The sequence below is a fragment of the Seriola lalandi genome, unplaced genomic scaffold, assembly GCF_002814215.2.
Source record: "Seriola lalandi dorsalis isolate HSWRI2012SDOR001 ecotype SW California unplaced genomic scaffold, Sedor1 jcf7180002054277, whole genome shotgun sequence".
Lineage (NCBI taxonomy): Eukaryota > Metazoa > Chordata > Actinopteri > Carangiformes > Carangidae > Seriola > Seriola lalandi.
In genome coordinates, this window is record NW_019524830.1 from 552,899 (window position 1) to 575,146 (window position 22,248).

Consider the following 22,248-nt stretch of genomic DNA (forward strand, 5'->3'; position numbering starts at 1 on the left):
AGAGGATTCATAAACTGTCAACTGCACTCTGTAAAATTACCCATTTTACCCAAAATCCCATTTTCAAACTCCTTTATCTTGATCTCAACTACACACCTGTAAAGTTCTGTGACAGTATCTCACTTGGTTGTGACGTTCAGTTTTAACATGGTGACAAAATCTGTCCCTAGACATATTAACATCTGCCAAAGTACTCAAAATTGCCCCTGTGTTAGTGCCTGTTAGCCCTGCCGTCGCAGCTGGTAACAAGCACATATATCACATACATGGATATGAACATAAACACGTGATTTCATACTTGTCCACATACACACAGGCAAGTTTTGCATTCGGCCCAAAGAAGCACATATTCATACGCACATGAGGTAGGCCTACACCAGATGGGTAACCAGCAGATAGCTCTGGTTGTCTGACAGATGCATGCACAGACACATACAGCCTGGCTCATTGCCACACTCTCAGCTGTTGTTATGATGCAGCACTGCTCCTTTCAGCCATGGACACAGGCAGAGAGGTAATGAGAGCCAATGCAGCCTTGTTAGTGGCTTTTTTTGTGTTGTGTGTGTGTCTGAGATTGGCAGCTACTCTAAGAAACCCCACAGAGGCAGAGAGGGGGAGAGAGAGTGAAATGTCGTCAAATTTCCCTCCTGATTGCAGGCCGGAATCTGGGGCAGCAGCAAGAGATCACAAGGCTGCTTTGATGTGACTCAGAGGCCAAAATGTGCTGATTCCACATCTTTAATTGCAGTGTGAGACGTTCACTTCACTCCATTCACACCCAGTTATTACCTCAGAGGTCTAAATGGGATTCTCCACTCTCAAACGCCTTTCTGCAGTCAGTATCTAATATGATAAAAGAAATCTTGTTACTGATCAATAACACACATATCCTAAACCTGTACCTGTTTGGCCTGAGCTGATTGAATGCTGATTTTTAGGCCAGTATTGGGGTGTAACATAACCACATAAATTTAATTGTTGACAGTCTGGAGAAAGACAACAAACAAGGGCAGGGAGAGAGAGAGAGAGAAAGAAAGAAAGAGAGAGAGAGAGAGAGAGAGAGAGAGAGAGAGAGAGAGTATGAGGGGAATGACATACATGCCCCAGGAATGTTATAATCAATTAAAAAACTATGTTGACATCATGTGTGCTGGTGTGATGATGTAAAAGATGCAGAGAGGCAGACAAGCAGAGTCGGTTGTTTTAGTGCTGATTTGCACCCACATTAGACAGAGAGATAGGGTAGAAAGTTTGAGCGTTCAAGACAGAAATGAACTGTTATCTTTTTCCAAGTCCCAGATGCTATCTGCTCACACTGGCAGTTACACATAGAAGATGGAAGCCTGCTGTTTTCTGAATATATTCACAGGCCTGCCTTATTATCAGCTTTTTAACCGTGCACTGCTGTTCTTTAAAGCTGTAGTCCTCAGTATGTGGTCCAAAGATGTCCAAATCAAGCTAAGACAAAGAACTTCAGTGTGGCTGTTATTAAAAGGATAGTTCCTGTTATTTGTCCAATTAACCAGGGTCTCTCTTTTGTAGCTGTTGGTTACGGGAACATCATACTCACCTCAAGAATTGCTGAGATCTGGGACCATGGCAGAATCGCTAAACCAAACAGGACAAAAAACACAAGTGATCAGATGTGATCACAGAGGTTATAAATAAACCAACAGTACAGTATTGTCTTCCACTTGATTTGAGGCTAAAACCAAAAGTGAATGTGCCCAAAATATTTGTACAATACCTTGTTGCACAGGAAAACCATGTGTGCACAATTATGGTTAGTAGAGTAGGTCAGATGTTGAACCAGGACATTGGTCTATAAACTGTGATGGATGCTTACAATGAACACTTTAGGTCATAATCTTACTGTTTGCTTGTTCACTGCTCCTTTCTTTTGTGTTTCAAATAAGTTTGGCTAACCATGGGTTTTTATCAGTAACCTGTATCGACTGTTTTTTTGTCCCGATGTTGCTGTGCTCCTGGATCTCAGCAGTCTTTTTCACACATTACAACAGAACCAATTGACAAACAAATAAGGATAAGTTTGAGTTTGTAATAAAGTGGAATTATCCTTTAACAAGAGAGAATGTATGATTGTGCACATGATTGTCTTCACAATGTTGTTTAGATTAGATTAGATTAGATTAACATTATTTATCCCACAACTGGGAAATTAATTTACCACAGCAGAAAAATAAACATCTATAGAATAAACATCTATGGCTATTATACATATTGTTGTATGTAGAAGCTGTTTAAAATAGCTATAATCCGCAATATAATCTGTGACATAAATGTCCCTTTTGCTTCTTCCTTTTTATAGAATGATGTAATGCATTAGCAATGCTGCACATATTCAGTTTAGTAAAGCTCTTCTGTTTGCTGAACGGCATCTGGTCGGCTTTTTCCAGGAAAAAATCCACAGATTCACAGGAAGCAATGCATTTCATGCTTCAAGCAGTAGTTTGGAATAAATAGATGATCTCTGTAAATAACATGAGCAGCAGTAGCCAACATGGCACAAGAGACAACAGAGAAAACAATATCATAAAAACAATACCTTCATCAACAAGGATCTGAACATATAAGGTGGTGAATGTGATTTCTAGGAAGTGCAGGGCAAAATTAGTGTTTATATCTATCATGAACACCTTACGATTTACCATTATTTATTTGAGCTGTGCTGTTCTAAACCACAGTGTATGAAGACAAAACAAGAAGATACAAAGAAAATGTTAAAATCAGACAGAATTTGGAATATATCCTGGAAATATACCGTATCACCTCCTCATTGTAAAACAGAGTCAGTACAGTTTACAGCAATTCAGCATCAAACCATCTCCTCAACTGTACCTAATCAGCAATGCGCCCATCTCCTTTCAGCGATACGACTGCTTTCTCAGCCCTTTTTGGCAAAGTCATTTTCCTTCTTCCTGTCTCTATTATTTTGTTCAAATTATCATGCCTGATTAACAGTGATTAATAGAGTTGGATGGGTTATCAGAGTTTTCCAACTCTGTTGGTTGGAATGAGGTCATTTTGTCATTACACAGGGTTTCTGCAGTGTGTGGGAGTTGGAATAGGACTCTGACATGTCCGAACATGTCTGCATAGGCCTGGCCACAATCATTGGCTCTATCTCATGCTGCACATGCTCCTTGGATGGTCCCATTTCCGGAGGTGGGAAGTTCTTCCGACTTTAGTGTGTACATACACTTTTAAGTCGAAATGTTGAATCAACATGGATGCCACAAAGAAGATATGCTGTATTTTATTACTCAGAGCATTAAAACGACATGTTGATAAATGTTTCCAGCATGTGTGTTACTAATTATCAGGGTTACTAATAATTAATACTTCTCTAAGTAATCTAGGTCAGTCTACAAGGACAGCAGGTAACTGTTACAACCTAACACAATATTAAAAAATTGATATGTAATACATGAATTAGCACCGTCAATCAAAAGCTTCTCACCATCAACCAAACATTTACTTTCATCCATCATGTCATATGACTTTCCAAGTTGTTGTTCTGACTGGAGGGGTCACTCACATGAATTTAACACATTTTTCTGATTATTGCACCTTCACATGAATATAGGTTCAATCTGTGTTCCTCTCTTTAAGCCAGGCTCAAAGCTGTAAAGCTTTTGTTTTAATATTTTTTCGAGCAAGAAAGTAACCATATAGATTTCAAAGACGGGGACAGTTTATCCAACTAATAATGCCTGTTTGGAAATTTGCTATATATCTTTAACCAAACTCAGTGTCAATTCCATTTTTTCCCTGAAAAAGTCTGTTTGTGGACCTTGGAGTTAAGATTATTCTATCACAGTCCAGTCAAGTACAGTTGTGTTGAGCTGTAATTACCAGTGCAGAGCTGAGCTGCTGATAGTAGCAAGAACACTGCTGTTCCAATTGCAAATGGTCCTCCTGTCCACAGGAGTTCGAATTCTGAGTTGACCTTGCCAAGATCTAACTCCTAAGCACGGGAGTCTGAACTTGGCTTGCTCTTCATTGAGAAAGGCTCTCTCTCTGTCACAGGCTGCTGGCAGCAGGATACTTACAGTACTTACAATGCTAATTGTAAGTATTTTTCTGTTTTATATTACAGAACTAAGACATGTGTGCTGGAATTCATTTGACAGTAAATGCTACAGTAAACTTTAAAAACGTTATTTTCTAAAATGGAGATATATGTGGATAATTACTGTAAGATACCAAAAACCACTCCTCAGTGATGTTGAAATGGGTGTTTCATCAGTGAAAGAAAGGAGAGAGTGTCAGTCAGTAAACGATACAGGGATTCCTTTCATTAGTTGACAAGGGTGTGTATGTAAAACGCTGTGCTTTAAACTCTTATCTATCTCTAGTGTTTACTGGAAAATATGTTGTTGTCACACTTATAGTTGTAAGATGATAATACCCCCTAACATGTGATATGATATCATATGTTTTCACAATGAGGTCAACTGCCCACTCCCAAATTTGAAATCATTTCCTGTGGAAGGATACACCTGTAACTTCTAGGCCAGAGGAAAAAAAACTACTTCTGCTTAAAAGAATACTGTAATTATATATCCTCCACAATTATCAGAAATTCATTCCAAAGAAGTAAGAGTGTGGGGTTCTTTTTATAGTCATTATGTGACTATAAAAGGAACTATAGTTATATAGTCCCCCAAACTTTCCTCTATCACTCTCCACTTACATGTGTTGGTTTTCTTCAGACTGCTGTATTCAGTACTCACATGGGGAAAAATGAGTGCCAAAAACTGAGTGTTGGCTTTGTGAGTTAGCTGTAGAGTTTGTGTGTTTGCTGTGGGGAAGTATGCGTAAGAGTGTGATGCTCACATTTCCACGCTGCTTTGTCTTATAATAGAGTTACAAGGAACAGTTGTTTAAAGAATGCTTGAAGTGATTATGTTCCGTCTGAGGATGGCTTACATTGTGGTGTTGTTTTTTCCCCTTATATTTACAGGGAAAAAAAAAATCATCATTACTGTGGTGATATTTAAAGTCTTTGAAGAAGGGAATGTGAAGCAAGGCAAAGTGGGTGGCACTGAAAAGGACTCGAAGGAGTGGATGTCCTTCCTTTCCCTTCCTCCAGTTACTGTTTCACCGACCCCTGGCCACATCTTTTTCTGGCTATCATGTGTGTTTGTGTTGGCTGTGGCTGATCGTTTATACGGGATCCCACCGCTGATGTCACATTCCAGCCTGTTAAGGCTACAAGGAGTGCATCACACACACACTTATGTACGTCACGGACCAGCCTTACAGGAAATGTGTGTTTCCTTTTACGATTCTCCCTCTGTTTCCCATTAAAAGCACAAAGGAAAATGTCATCCACCCTTGTGCTGCCAGACTGCGATATTCTCTCCACGTTTCAGAGGCAATGGAAATGGCAATTTCATTTCTATAACACATTTCATAGACTCTATCTGCTTTACATTGAAAGACAAAATATATAGGCATACACATGAGAAAATACACAGTAATAAAACTCCCCAAAACATCAACACAACCACATAGAAACCCCTGCCGCACATGTAACAAACTGTACCATTATCAAGTGCTGTCGGGCGGCTACACACATACACACCACACACACACACACACACACACACACACACACACACACACACACACACACACACACACACACAGACTAACAAATAATAAGTCTCAGAGAATAGGCAAGTATTGAGTTTTCTTTTCAATATGGAAATTGTTGTGATGGACCTGTTCAGGCAGCTTGTTCCAGAAAGTGGGAACAAGCTCCCTTACCAGACCTGGATCTAATTCTGGGTAAAGACCACTCCCTGATGACCTAAGAGGCCTGATCAGGTTATAGTAATCAGTGAGCAAGTCAGAGATGTAATTAGGAGCCGAACCATTAAGTGCTTTATGGATTATTAGAAGCATTTTGAAGGTGATCCTGTATTGTATTTACATTTAAATGATACTAAGAAAACTTTAAAGATTGATATGTACAAGACAGCTGGTAGATCTCTGAGATTTTCTTACTTGCTTGCTACTAGGCTTCGGTCTGTTAATTACAGCATTAATAGGAAATGTTGATGTGGGACTCACACTGTGTCACAAGGTGAGGGATTTGCAGGAGTGCAGTGTGATTGCATCAGCTAGCACCACAGTGATTCAGGAGAGAAAGTGAGGTTGTTTCTCATCCTATTTTTTGGGTCATTTATCTGAATGATTTCAAGAAAGCAAATCTACCCAACATTACTGAGCTTTGAAAATAGATCACAGCCTTTGTCACACATTAAAATGAAAATAGTACTAAAGAAAAAAAGAATGAGCTGACAGATTTGGTCAGGCAACATGTCTCACTGTGAACTATGCTTTATTGGTAAAATGTTTTTGTGAGCTGCCAGCCATCAGTCCTGTTTAGTGTCATCTTTTCCCCAAAGAATAGTCAGTAAGGAGAGTTTTTAGGAGAGAGGAGTGGCTGGCAACTTAGTTACAGCTGCAACGCCTGTCAAGCTCTCCATCCTAGCGTGGCACATAATGCAGTTTACCATGGTAATGGTTAAATAGATTTACTACTTGAAATTCTCAGTAGTTTCTGAATCAAAAGCTGGATTCATATTTCTAACTAACAACTGTGGATTTTGACCATGGAAATGAAAAGTGACGCTGGCAGATTTCATCAGCCATAGGGAGATAGCATAAGCTAACGCTAAGGCTAAAACTCAGAAGTTGGCTGAAAACTCCATCTCCGTTGGACTTTATAATGTTTCATAATTATCCTATTAATAAAAATCCTATATTAAAACGAGAACCTGTAAAAAGATCTTAAATATGCACTTAGTGACTCTGTACATGATGTAATACTTGAAAACTGATGTTTCCCAGGAAAAGTCCTGCCGGTCACCATTGATGATTCATGTAGAAGTAAGTTGGAAATAGAGAAGCAGCACTGTTAAGGGTAAAGCTAGCTGTGGTATTGCTGTTTTAATTCAAGAATAAAACTGAAATTAAAATGTTATTTGTTCTGACATATGTCTTGAAGTGCATAGTGTAGAAAAATGCTTGAACAACCGACACAGTGATCTGATATAAGCTTTCAAACAACATGCTTTCCTTTAAAATGAGAAAATGATTTGAGGATGAAGAATAATTGAGTTTTGCAAATGTAATGCCAACTAATGGAAGTTTGCCTTGGGCTGGGGAACTACATACTTCCCCAAAACCAAGAAAGAGTAGCACACATCCACTATATTGTTACTCTAAACTGATATAGTAACAACTTGGCTCCCAGAGAGCTGATATTGAACAGGTACTAACATAACCTGTAACCGCACAGTTATGCAGTTAGTTGATGTAACCCTTTGGAAATAATGCTAGCTTAACTAACTACCTTACTACCTATGACATCAATTGCTTACACTTTTGCTGTTGTACGTTTGGTTTTGGAAAAGGCAACAAAAAGGATATTACCTTCCATTACCTCTTACTAGAGCAGGCAGAGTTTCGGAAAGTCGTTTAGGATATAGTCAATTTTTCCCACTCAGAAAACTTTGTTGAAAAGAGCATACAATGAAATTAAATATCCATTTCATGGTCATTTTGGTCTCCTATAGACTTCCTATTCCTATTCCAAGATATTCTATAGGGGACCTTTGGAATCTATTAAAACACGTGTCCTGTATCTCATGTCTCCTGTTTAATGTATTTTTCCTGTTTTTTTGCAGCGTCTTTCTTCTTTGTCTTTGGTGTTTCAGCTGGGCTCATTATTCATCCTCACTAATGATCCAGCACAGTATCTCCTGCTGTGACAACAGAACATGAAACAGCACTAAAACCAAAGTCAATGCATCAGGAAGTTAAACATCTGGAGGGAGACAGATGAGAGAAGAGGGAGAGGAAGAATTCGGCCAGACATCTACTGCTGTGGGACAATTTTACCTAATTAGTAACTTCTGTTTTCTCAAGAGCTTTCTCTCTCCCCAGCCCCCTTCAGTGTGTGTGTGTGTGTGTGTGTGTGTGTGTGTGTGTGTGTGTGTGTGTGTGAGACAGAGAGAGACCATTGTAATGCTCATTCCTTGTATGAATTCCAGCCAAGGCCGCAAGCCAAGGCCTGTGTGAGTGTGTGTTGGTAGCTTTTTGCTTTTGAAGGGTTTCTTAACTAACACGCGTTTCCTCTCAGGAACAAGTATCCCTGAGTAATTTGCATCAGTTTGATCAGACCCTTTTCCTTCCCACGACTCTGTGTTCGGACCTGGTGCATCCTAATGCATTGTTCAAATGTGCACATTCATTTCCCAGACCGATTTCTTATGTTTATGGCTTTCCCATCCACCACCTTAGCAAATTATGTCTCCCTCAGGAAGCATCGTCTGTTCACACAAATATAATTCCAGTTCATTCACAGCATCTCAGGTGTCACCCACAACCTGTTTCCTGGTTTCCTTCTGTTTTTCCCATTGTTCTTTTCAGAAACTTTTGTTCACAGATTGTTTAGCAAAATAATTTCTAAAATATCCTAAGACATACAAAATAGATGATGTCCCTAGCATGCAGGTGAAGTGATGCACATTTTTTCATGCAATTTCACTGATAGTCAGTGGCACAGGCATTAAAAAAACAATACAAGGTCAAAATCTAGTATATAACTGATTTGGAACCGCTGTAAACCGCTGACATCACGTCATGTTTGTATTCTGCCGTCAGCTGGTTTCAGCTCTTCATCTGTCTGCTTCTCTCCTTCTCTTTGTGATCAAATTTACAGTATTTTATTATGGTGTCAGGCAGTGGAACAAGATGAAATAGAGTCTGAAACATGGCCCATTAAGATTACATGTTAACTTCTAAGCCACTTCCAAGCTCCGCTGCTATGATCCTGATTTTATAATTGTGACGTCATCTGACAAAATCACTATTCACATAAATTAAAGATGAAGACTGTGTTGTGTTTTCAGCTATATTTTCCTTTAAAACGATCAATTAGACAGACAATTAAAAATGATTTATTTCCTATTTTGTTTCTCACATAGCACACAGCCTCTGTCTAGGTAAGAGACCTCTATGCCATTCACAGGACGCAAGAGAGGGTACTACTGGTGACTCTCCTCTAAGGTTTGTCCAAAAAGTTGCTAGATTTGTCACTAGGTGCTTTTTTTTAAATTCTAAAAAGTCTCTAAATCTAGCAACACGTGCTAAGTTGGCAACACTTCAGGCTGTAAATGCCCCCTAATGGAAACTGAGCTAAGAACTAAGGCCAATGGAGAAACTCCAGCTCAGTCACATGGCCTTTGGCTGACCAGTGGTGGAACTATGATAACTCAACTCTATCACTAAGTCCGTCACAGACATTTGTGGTTACAGGGCTAGTACCACTGTTGCTGTCGAGCCAAAAGGGATGTACACTAACTTAAAGGAGCCATTGTAAGTTTTGCCGTTGCTACATAGCCAGAATTAGCATTTGCAGCTGTTTACAAATCAATCTTACCAAGATCATCAGCTGTTGTTGTGTTTACAAGACAGGAGGTTATAATATGCCCTTTAAGCAGCACTACTTCTTCAGGGCGGCCTGGACGCCACAGTGACTCGGTATCAGAAAGTGACAAGATGGGCCAACCAGGCCAGAACTAGCTGGCTAGCATGCTAATTAGTAGAGGAAAAGAAGAAGAAACAAACAAGAGTTAACAATGGAGTTGCTTTCCACCACTGGAGACACCTCTTACCAAGTAAAGGAATAAAGTTTGATGCTAAACTCAATTGAAACGCTTCTTAAAATTACAGCCAAAGTTTCAATAACAGATATTTGGATGAAACTTTGCATTTATGATTTTCTAACATCCATTTAAAGGTGCAAAATTTCAGACTTTCATAAATCTTTTATGCTTCTTACTGCAGACATATGCTCACTGTAACAATAGTCAAATTTCGCAGTGTGGGACTAATAAAGGACTGTCTGTACATACATTTTTTAAAAATATGACTTTTGCAAAGCACTGTCTTGTGGTAGCAGATTGTAAACAGTGAGCCTACATGAGGAAGCTTTTCAGCCCTTTGATATTTGATACAAGTGTGTTACTAATGACAACATAACTGTCCAGATGGCTTTGAGCTCTTTGAGCACCGAGCCAAGTCAAAACTGTGACTGTCCTTCAGTTGTCTCAGCGCATGTGTGTGTGTGTGTGTGTATGTGTGTGGTCTTGCTAGAGATACACACTTAGACCACATTAAATTCATTCGTACATGTTGAAATACAAAGAAGAACTATAAATACATTTGAAAGTCAGGCGGGTTATGGGGGGTGCTTTGTACATAATGGAAAGATGAACTATGAGTATCTAACATCCTGTTGTACACAAGCACACACACACACACACACACACACACACACACCCACATAAATAGTCACACCTCCGTGTTTGTCAGGTGCAGAAGAAGTATGATACAGTGCCCACACAACAACAAACTCGTGAGACTGAGCAAAATAAAAACAATTCCGTGATGTGGTGTGATTTTTCCAACAGTTATGAACATCAAAGATGCAGTTGGAGTATTTCAGTTTACTTCAGTTGAAATGTCAGTATCACACAGGTGTGACTTTTCAACAGTGACATTGAGCAGGGAATGTGGCTACACATTTAATCCGCACATATGTAAAACTATGCAAATGGATTTATTCTCAGGGTCAAAGTTAAAATCTCTATGATTTCAGTGAGATGAGTCAGAGCTACGTACATCTGATACTATAGTGACACATTGTTTTTCATACCTTGCAGCTGCACCACATGAAAAGTGTAAGATGTAAATATTGACTGTCAGTCTTGTATGTAAATGTCTGCTGGAAAAAATGCTGTTTGAGGGTTTGAGGCCGTTTCTTTTTTTAAATTTAATTTAATTTTTTTTATCAACAGATTCGAGAATGCAAACAGTGTTCTAGTAACTGAACTACTGTTATTATTTCTTCAACTGTTTATTTTCTTCGTCAGCGGCCCATGAGATCTTTTTGGAAACAGCATGTCCACACCCTTGAATTATGTGGGGACACCTTGTGTGAGAGACTGTTAATCCACTAATGTCTTTGGTAGGAAGAGACACTGCTGACAAGACAGAAACACACACACAGCCTGGAAACAGATGGCCTGGAGACAGTGATGCAGAGGACGTACAGAAGCTCTAGATTTAAGCTTTCTAAAGGGATTTCACAGGGTTATTACTGTAAACTGATGATTAATTATTTAATATCTATATAAGCAGTTTAAATCGATTATCAGGTGGGAGTTCAAGTGAATTATTCTTTTCAAAAGCAGCAGCAGCATCTCAGAAGGACAGCCAGTAGATATGTGCTTCATCCTTCAACAGTTTTGTTGTTTTCAGTACATTTGCTGGGTCATCAATCATCACCTCTGACCTCATCAGTAAAGTCACATACTGAAAGTGAGATTTAGCATAGAAGAAGCATCAAGACCTCACTGTGGTAAACAACACTCGTGATCGGAAGCATGATGGGATGGACAACTCATCCCCTGCTGAATGAGATCATTGAGAATGGACAGATCAGCAGCTCCTCCACTCATATGACATCTGATCAAGGTCATTCAGCATCCAAGTCAACTGCTCACATGACTGACACCAAAACAGAACACTGAATGAGCAGTTCCATGAAAGGACAAGCAAGGCAGTTATTTGGCTGTGATAAACTTCAATCATCATCATAGTCATTATGGTCATTTTGTCTCAGATCAAAACTTAATGAGTCAATTAATTAATGACATATTTGACCTCAGAAAAGGATATGTGAGGAGAAAACAGAGGTTGCCCTTATAACCACAGAGACGATACTATCTTGATCAAAAGCTGCTGTTTAGAGTCCACATACTGTCTCCACTGCAGCGTCTACTGTGAATGTGTAATCGATAGCAAATATACAAAAATCTTATCTGCAAACCTCATCAGTCTGATGTTTGACTCAGACAACCCTCAAATATATAATATATATGTTATAACATTAGTTTGGCTTTTATATTCCGACAAATCTAACTGTTTGTGGAGTTTTCAAGCACATCAGATAGTCTTCTTCCGCTGAAAGCTTTCATCAATGTCATAGATATAGGTCTGTTGATGTGAGTGAGTTCAGTAGCTGTTGTGCTCTTTATCCACAGCACTTTTAGAATTTCCATATTTAGTTTAATTTATCTTAGCTCTGTATAAAAAACCTCATGTGACCCCCTGGGTGAAAAACTCTCCATGTGAGAGTGTCATGTGATGCAATCACATGTGAAATATATGTTTCAAACTTGAAAAATGTATGCTTTGGAACATTTTCATGTAATAACAAGACAAATTGTGGTAGAAGTGTGATACACATAAAATCACATGAGAATGTTGTGCCTCTAATAACCTAAAAATCTTTAATCCAGCAGCTCAGAAGATCACAAAGTAAGATTTAGGCCCAGCCTCTTTGAACTAAATGGTTTCTTTTTCACAGAGAAGTGTTTTTGTAAGGCTCAAGACAAGTTTTTTTTTTCTTTTCACCATATAATTTCTGATGGCTACTTTCTCTGTTTGACAATCAAGACACTGACAAACCTCCTACTACAAGCATGTTTGAGCTCCAGTCTGTCTTTTGTAGAATAAGGGCTTGTTGTTGGACAAGGCACCCTGGGCCCTCTCACACATCTCAATGGGACACTTTGTGCTGTGTCCATTTCTATGTGGGGGCTGTTTGAAAAACCCCCAAGAGGCTTTATTAGCTACTAATTCAAAGTCAGGACTCGATAGAAAAATACAACTAGCAGGAGAAGAACAGATCTCAGAATTATGAAATATCACTATTAATTGAAATTATATGGATGCAGAGATTAAGAAGAAAGATAACAGATAAAATGTAAGACGATTTGCCAAGGCATGCATGTGAGATTTTAATTTCACACGCTTTCTTTTTTTGTCTCTGTCTCTGTTTCTCTTCCCTTTTTTCTCTTTCACCATTTCCCTTTCTGATCTCCACAAACCCAAACAAACATTAGCGCTAAAGAGAGGTTCCAGACCAGACCGACTGATAAGAGGGGAATTCCCACACTGTGGATCATTTGACACACATATGCTCACACACACACACACACACACACACACACACACACACACACACACACACACACACACACACACACACAGAGCCCCAGAAAGAGCTACATATCACCATGACTCAAAGTTCAGCTCAGATGAAAAGCTCACGTTAAAACAACACGTCAGACTTCACTTGAGATTTATTTCTGCATTAGCTTTAATTTTTGGGAAGATGAGGGCAGACTGTTTGATTTACAATGCGGGAAGAACCTGCAGTGTGATTCCCCTCCATACATAGGTTTTTAGAGAAAAGACAGACCACTTGTTTATGAGCCAGAATTCTGCCAACAAAATCCCCATTTTTCTGTGAATTTACATAGAAACATAAATGAGGCTGTGAGGCATTTTTTCTAGTTAAAGGTAAACCAATATGACTCACATTTATTTATATGGCTCAGCAACCTGTATAACTACACACAGTACTTAAGAAGCAAGCGACAGAACCTTGCGACAGAATTACATAAAGCCAAAATTGGCCCTCAGCACAGCACACTATCATTTACTGTCTATGAATAACACCCCAAGGCAAGCTGACAATACACATACAGAGATAAGAAGAATTTAATCTAATCCAGGAGGAATGAAGGGGAATACCCACAACCTGACTGACTGGAAGCAAACTCAACTAGCCATGATAATGGGATTATTGTGCTATATTTCAAGCTGTCCTGTGCCGCCAGCTAGAATAGTTGTATGACTTTGTTTACTACAGTAGAGGTCTTGGAACCTCTGAGCCCCTAGAGCTGAAACCATGATGAATGATTTTTCTGTGCACCGCCCATTTTGGATCCCATCCTGAGTTTAGTCCAAGAAATAGGAAACTATAGATGGTCCCAGTTAACCACAAGGAGCCATATGTTATAGACATTAATTTGTTTATCTTAAAGGAAGGGTGCAAGCAATTTATCATTGCAATGGAACAATAAGCCTATAATCAACATAGTTTATTTACATTAAAGTGCCATTTCAGTATCTTGAAATGATCCAATTTAATCTACAGATGAGAAATGACTGAGAAAGCTGATGTAGAAGCTGCTTTGCTCTGGCTGATGTCGCTGTTTGGAGAGGCATGAGTCTGTATATAGACTGTGGACAATATGATGCTGGTTGAAAGAAGATTCACTTATTCAAAGTCCTGGAACAAAATGGCTCCTCTTCTGCAGCTAAGACAATACTTTGAAGTGGAAAAGTAAAAATTATTTTCTGAACAGGATCAACATTAAATCCCATGTCACCTCAACAAGCAGTGTAACACATTACTGTGTAATGCATCACAGTATGGTTACTTTTTCAGTAGTCTATAGCAGAGTGAAGTGGTTAGAAACTGAAAATAACTACAATTTAAGTATTCCCAGCAAAGGAGTTTGATGGGACGCTCAATATCAATTTTGTCTCCATGTCGTCAATGGAAGAACTAGCACGTATAAGCTTGGTGCATCTGATGGAGGTAGTGGGAAGTAACTAAACGTTGCCAAAAAAGAACTCCATGTAACTCCAAAGTTGTCTTAATTATATGTTGTGTCTTGGTAGCTGGATTGTTAACGTTAGCTATTTGAAAGTTGCTTGTGTGCAGAGTTGGGAGTGTGAGGACGGGACAGCACAGGTCCTAGCTGTTTATGTATAGGCCTACAAGCTAGGTGTTGCTGGTTAGTAAATCTCCAAATCCATCCCTAGGCTGATTGTTAAATCACAACTCCTTGTTTTCTCCTTACACACTGAATACAGAACTTGTGACTTTTTTGGCAGCTTTGGATTTGTTGAAAGTCACCTTGATAGAGCAGTGCTTGGCAACAATAACCTCTGCTTTTGAGTGATTTTAAAGTAATTAAAATTTTCTTTTGTCTTTTGCTCAACACCGTTTAGAAACGCCATAAATACAGCAAGATGACATAGCAGTATCAGTTACACAGTAATATCAAATATTTTTTAACATTAGCTAACATTAGCCACCTTAAGCTAACAATTATAGAGAGCCAAACTGAAACCAGAACTTCTGTTTTGTTCCAGTAAGAACCTCAATCAAAATCCCACAGATATTGTTACTAATGAACTAACTGTTAATAACTAACAATCCAGGAACAGAGCCTTTTTCAGAAAGTTAAAAAGAACAACATTTGAAGAGAGGGTTTCAGTTTCTTAGCGACTGCAGTGGATGGTGATTTGTCTTAGAATACAGAAACAGTTTATTTTTTCAGAAAGGTAAAAGAAATGCTAAATGAGAGATTACACTGAGTTGTTGAAGCTAGAGGAACTGAGGCTTCCCTGGACATGATGTCATGACTTCAGCCCAAGTAGGGTAGTAGCAACCAAATCCCTGGGTTCATATTTTATTGCTAAGTAATTACTTGTAGTCTCACATTAAAGACAGCTCATGGGAGTGGCGTTGATAGCAAAAAGATCACGCACTGGATGAGTCCAGTTGAAGCACGTTGTCCTGGAACAAGAAAGCAGAGACAATGCACTGAACACAAATGAAGGGTCACCTACAAATGATTGAAAGGGCACTACCTACAGAAATCAATATCCCATGACCATCACATCAGCTAGAAACAGTTTTACCATGGGGCTGTTTCAGATACATTGTGGGAACATAGATGTGTACAAAACAAAATGCTTATTACATTTGTATGTTATTGAATATTGATTTGTTAAAATGCAATTTTCACTTGTGTGCTTTTAGCTCATGTAATCTATTTGACTTTGTTTCTAACAGCACCTACAGTATTGCCTCAGGGAAATTCTATGAGGAGGAACTAGATAAGTCACTCTGTCATTTAATAACATGGTAAACTGTTGTCACATAAAAAAGTGAGTGTGGAGGAGGGACAACAATAGTTCTTTTAGTCAGCAAAACACCCATCTACCCAGCTCTGGATCTCCCCACCACAGCCTCCACCGCTTTTCATAATGTCCATTAATGTGTTTCAATAAACTGCGGGGCTGTCCCACGACTGCCACCTTCATCAGAACAACCCACTGTGTGTATTTACAAGCAACCTTTCAATAAGGGGATCCCAGAAAATGATACCTCACATCTGACTTGCATTTGTGTGTGTCTTTGTGGAGGTGTGTGTGTTGGCGTGTCGGCGAAACCAAAGTAAGAAGCTATCTTGAAAGAACCAAAGGTTTCTCTACTTGACGTTGTGGGTTTTACCTCTTTTCCTGTAATCTTTTCAGGGTTTACCAGTGCACCAGCATTTCCCTGTTAGAACCAAACAGTGTGCCAGAAGAATAAATACTGCAAGATCATGGTAGGAAAATAACACATGAAGGACAATCATAATCACTACAGCTGAAAAACATGTCTAAAGGCAATCGAAACAGCTCATATCAAATCGCTTGTCTGAAAGTCAGATTAAAATACAGCCGAATGTAAATAGCTGAAGTTGGCCTAGCTGTATTTCATGATAGTGACAGATAAGTCTGGTATTTTTATTGCTATAAATGTCTGCTGATGTTGTTTGCTCATGAAATTTTATGAGTCTGTTTTCATCTACTCCGACATATTCTCACGTGGCTTCATATGACATCTTTTAAAAAGCTCAGATTTTTATTCCCTGTAAAAGAATGATGAAAACTAATGTGAATTTGAAATGTTTGGGACAGTTTGCATCTAGGTTTCAGTTCTTGTATTCTTCACCCTTTAGTTTACGTATGCACATTTAGCTTGATGCAGTTACTCGTCTGAGATTACAGAGATTCTAGGGAATAAAAAGAAGGAAGTGAAAGGGCAGTCAATGGGTAAGGGAAAACCGAGGTGGTAAATAAAACTATGAAAATTTCAAAGGAAGTCTGAATGTCATCAGATCAAAATCAGCTCCCCAGAACAAACAGGTGGCCTTGGCCTGTTTAAAAGAACAATTCTGAAAACACTGAAATCACAATATTCTTCACATATATATTTACTCTGTACACTTTATTTTACTTTAGTCAGTCAGGGTCCTCATTTGAACCCTTTGACTCTGTTGAAAAAAGCAGGGAAAGATTCCATGGACTGCTGTGGTTTTTCAGAGTAACTGACTCTGACAATGAATACAATTTAGATTTGCTTTATGTATTCATTTAGATAGAGGTTTTCCCCAGGAAAGTACCCATACCCTAGTATCAGTGCTCCTTTAGCAGGGTATTGTCAAAATAGAATCACTTCGCATGAACAGGACGCAAAAGTGTTAATAGCTGTTCGGAATGACAACGCTCGAAGACTGGGTGAAAAGCCGGCTATGACAGGGAGGGATATATATGTGTGGATAATGACAATCTATCATTCATAGTGTTACACTCATTTCTAAATACAAACAGTGACAGAAAAAAGGTACATGCCCTGCTTACATTCTCACATACCCAGCGAAATTGCCGCATAAAGAGGACTAGTACGTTGGATTGTCAGTTCAGCCCCTAAATCGAGAGGAGGGAGGTTGTTTGACCAGCTCACACTTCTGCAACACTTCTGCAAGGTCTTCCTCAGGCAAATATCCATTTAATCCCAAAAAAACAAAAAAACAATTGTTTATATTATATGTGGCGATTTGCTGCCACCAACAAAAGATTAAGGGAGTTCTGATTCCAGTGTGCATTTTATTCATTTTGATTTTATATTCTCCAACCCCCAGGTTTTTATGGATGTGCACACAACTATTCTCATCTGATCATCAATAACAGCACACACACAGCCACACACAGGAGATTACATAATTATTATCACATTGTTGTCCACACACCACTGATAGACAGCGTCATGGTAACCACTTTTGTGTAAAAAGAACGGATTAACAGCTCTATAATGCTCAGCACTCCCACTCTGAGAGGCTGCAGAAATTCCAGGGTAATCTTTGCATGGACGAAAGTCAATCCTACACAAAAAGGCTGTGTTCAGATCTGTTGTGAATATTTTGTCATGTCATGAATATTCTTATCTGTGTTGTATATTCATCCACGGCTGTTCAGTGTGTGTCTGCTCTCAGTAGAGGTTGTCATTAATTAATCTGTTCCCACCAGTGCGGCAGTTAAAAGTGACTCCTGTGGAATTTATTGCTCCATATACTGTCAGAGTAGACTGATCTTAATCACATGTCACGTGTATAAATCACACATGCCTTCACTCATACAGTATTACACACACACACACACACACACACACACACACACACACACACACACACACACACACACACAGACACATACACACACAGTGTCTGTATTTACAACGTCTGTGTTCCTCTGAGTGTGAGACTGAGAACGAGACAGACATAGCAGACAGACACAGACGATGACGCACACTTAAAAACACACATATGCAAAAATAAACACAAACTGCTTCAGATTGCTCATATCAGTGTTTAAGCTGTGCATGCATACATCTACATATGTAAATACTGATATTATCATGTAACACAAAGAACTGCGTAGTAGATATTTCTACACTCACTCTTACACTAACACAGACATTCACACCTACTGCATTTATAACTGTCATATCTGTATGTCAGTATTCAAGCCTGGATTCCATGATGCTGTACTGCTGGCCTTAAAACCAGCCACACATGGAAGTCTTAAAGTGAATTCTAAAATCTGGTGTACAAATCCTGTATTCTGTACGCCACCCAAACACCATGACCACCTCCCTGCAGCTACAGCAGGGTACATAAATGTAGTGCTCATGTTGCCCCTGAATATATTCCAGAAAGTGATTCAAGTTTGACAGTAAATCATAATTGTCAAAATCAATTGTATAATACTAGCCTATAGAAATGTAATTTCTGAGACAGGGTTGGAAACTGACCGGCTGAACTAGTTATTGTTTTGATGTTTTTGCTAGTTAGAGAAACAAGAGAGTTAGAACGCAGGATTTAAAATGCGGGGTGTCATCTTCCTATATAAGTATTTAGCTATGTAGCTACATTCAAGGAAAACAACAACGGTAAAATGGCAACATACAGCAACCACCACAGCTTCTGCAGCGTCTGTGTCGGCTGGAAATGACACTGGAGGGACAGAGATGTTGCTCACCACTAATTGCTGAGGGACAATCAAAACGAAACACCCCCACACCAACAAGAAATCGACTACCATGAACACAATGTTAAGCAGAATGAATCAGGAGAAACAAAATAGCAGTACAGGCTGATTTATTGGGCCACTTATTTATCGCATCCCAGCTGCATTTTTGTATATTTATTCATTTAAACCCATATCTGAGTGTGATGATACGTTTTTAAAAGAATCCTTTGAAAGTGAGAATTAACTTTAAATTCAGTCCCACGCTGTGACTTTCCAGTCATTTATATAGCAGCTATTTCTTTCGAATGAATCTCTCACTATGTAGCCCCCGTGTCACATTGAAATATCATTGCTCTGTGACTGTGCAATTAAGGGCAAGTGTGACATTATTGTCACCTTCCACCCACTAACACACAAACAAATGCACACACACACACACAGAAATGATGCACTCGCACAACACAGGATGTGTTACCATGGCAATGCAACAACCCATAATCACACCGTGAGCATGTGTCTTGGTGAGTCACCCCAGTGTTAATCCATATTCAGTGCTTATTTCTCCTACATATGCCTTCATGTGTGGTGGATGTATGTGTGTTGGAGTGAGATGGGATGGTTACTTTGTCGAGAACTGTCCCTAATGTTTTCTCCAGTCACCACCTGCTTCATTGCTGTTGTGTCCCCCCCCCCCCCCTCTGTCTGATGTATTTTCCAGAAACTAGGTCCCTGCTATTTCACCATTGCTGTAGATCCAGGTGCAAAGCTAAAAACAGGGCGGAAAATCCTGTTTTTGGTACCATAGTGCAAACCAAAAAAAAAAAACACCCTCTTAGACATGCACCTCATACATAAATATATGCCGACCTTCTGTCTCATGTATAAATAGTCAGGCAATCTCAATACAATACAAGCTCAGTCCTTGTTTCATTTTTGTAACATTTTCAGTACGACTAAAATCTGAATTGAATAGTGTCTAGTTGATGGAAAGTTACAGCGATAACAAGGTTAAATAAACAGATATTAAATGAGCAGTGTGTTCCAACTTCTAATAGCACCATGAAAACAATTGTGTAAACTGTGTTATCATTTACATTTTCCCCTATGGTGTGAGGCTACCCCTCTCTTTCACACATTAGGTGCCAAATATGGCAGGACTATTGCAACTCTTGTCACGTTTGAATAAAGCCATTTATGCAGACATGCTTTATATAAATTGAAAACTTTTTCCACATTTCTACACTTGTATGCTGATTGCTCTTTTTTATGCAATTCATTATCTGATTCTTAACTTTCGTGTGTGCTTTGACTAATCCTGTAATTTTAATGTAACCATCTTGAATGTTTCCACGTAAATATGGAATGTTTCATTATTTAAAAGAATAATTAGTTTAACATAAGTGTTTTTCCTTGAGACCAGACCGCCCGCAGCCTCCACGGTGCACATCACCCCATACTGTTTTATTACTCAAGGAGGGGGGATGTGTGGGTGTGTGTTACAGGGGTTTGTGTAATCTGTGTGTTTGTATTTAACACTTCCTGGGTGAATCATGGCCCTGGCCTCACGCAGGGCTGATGATCTATGGTCGACTGGTGTGAACTCTTCACAGCTACTTTATCGGGCTGCTCTAAACATGTGATGCTGGTTGTCTGAGGCGGAAATCACATTTTATGGTTTTAAAGGGCATATCTGGCTCAGCTCCACTTTTCAGATGCAGTCAAAGCCATCGTGGCACAGAAAGGAAAACAGAGACAGACATCAGCAAATGGCTGCGCATGATTCTTCCGACAGGTTTGGGAATGGGAATTTCAGGCTCCAGCTGTGATCGCTGCTCCAGTTGTCTTGTGAATGAATGGCTCTGGAATGAAGTGCCTGTTTTTTTTCTACAGTGTATCAGTGTGTGCCTTCCCACAGATGGAACAAAGTGGTGGATGGCTGACATGCATAAAATTTTACTTATCACATTAATACAAAAGTATCCTCATTCAGAACATTTCCACAGTAAACAACATAACTTTCTTATTGCTACTTAATCCTGAAAGATGTTTTTAGACATAATATTGATACACAAAATACAAACCCTTTGTACTTTAAAACTTTAATTTATGCAGCTTTGGAAAAAGGTGCAGTTGAGTTCTCACTTTAATTCCAAACAAAATATTCTCATTTAGAGCCACTTCTTTCAGAGAATGGCAGACGCTCAAAATTCCAATCTCATTATACAATTAATATTGTAAAGTAATTGAAAGCATGTCTGCATTGCGCAATTAAATAATAAAAAATATCAACCCAAGTATGCAAATTGGCTATTATTTCAGAATGCCTAATAGGTTTTGGAAACACTACCAAAGTAAATCTATTCATCCATTTTTAATCACTTATCCGAGTTAACATCTTCAAGGTCATAGGGTTCTCCCAGCATGCATTGGGAGAGTGGCAGCATAGTGTCTGTCACAGGACAAATTAGAAACAAGTTTTCAAAAACATGGTATAATGTTGTACCATTTCCCCATAGCTATGTATAGCTACATTTACACCCATATACATGATAAAGAATGAACTTCAATTAGATGTAGGTGCTTCAGGGGAGTAGAGAAGGGTATTTATTCCCAGTGTTGGAAAGAGGTTGTGTCCATTTCATGTTTTTCAAAAGCACGATGAGCATTTTCCCTTTTAGTACAATGATTTTATTTGTTTGAGGCTGGGCTAATTCTCAAGGAAACCTCTCTATGAACAAGTATTCTCACCATCAGTAACACAGGACAGTAATAAAGGTGAGTCACATAAAAGTGCCCAGGGAGAATGAGACTTTCCACTTGACAAGGATGAACACCCACAATGTGTAGAAGTAGTCGAGCGCTGATGCAACTTGCCACACGTGCACACAGCAGGTACAGGTCGATATAAAGTAGCACATTTGTCAGTTATTTGTGCAGCCAGTGACTTATTGATAACAGTGATAATTTGCAGAAAAAAATAATGGTGCCTCTGCTACAGTTCATATTGCCACCACATGCATGACAAGTTATTTCAGTGTTATTATAAAAGGGCAATTTTACACTAAACCAACTTATCCAGACCACACACTGTGGTGAATTCTTGTGTAAATAACTTTTAGGTTTCTCAAGATATTTGTT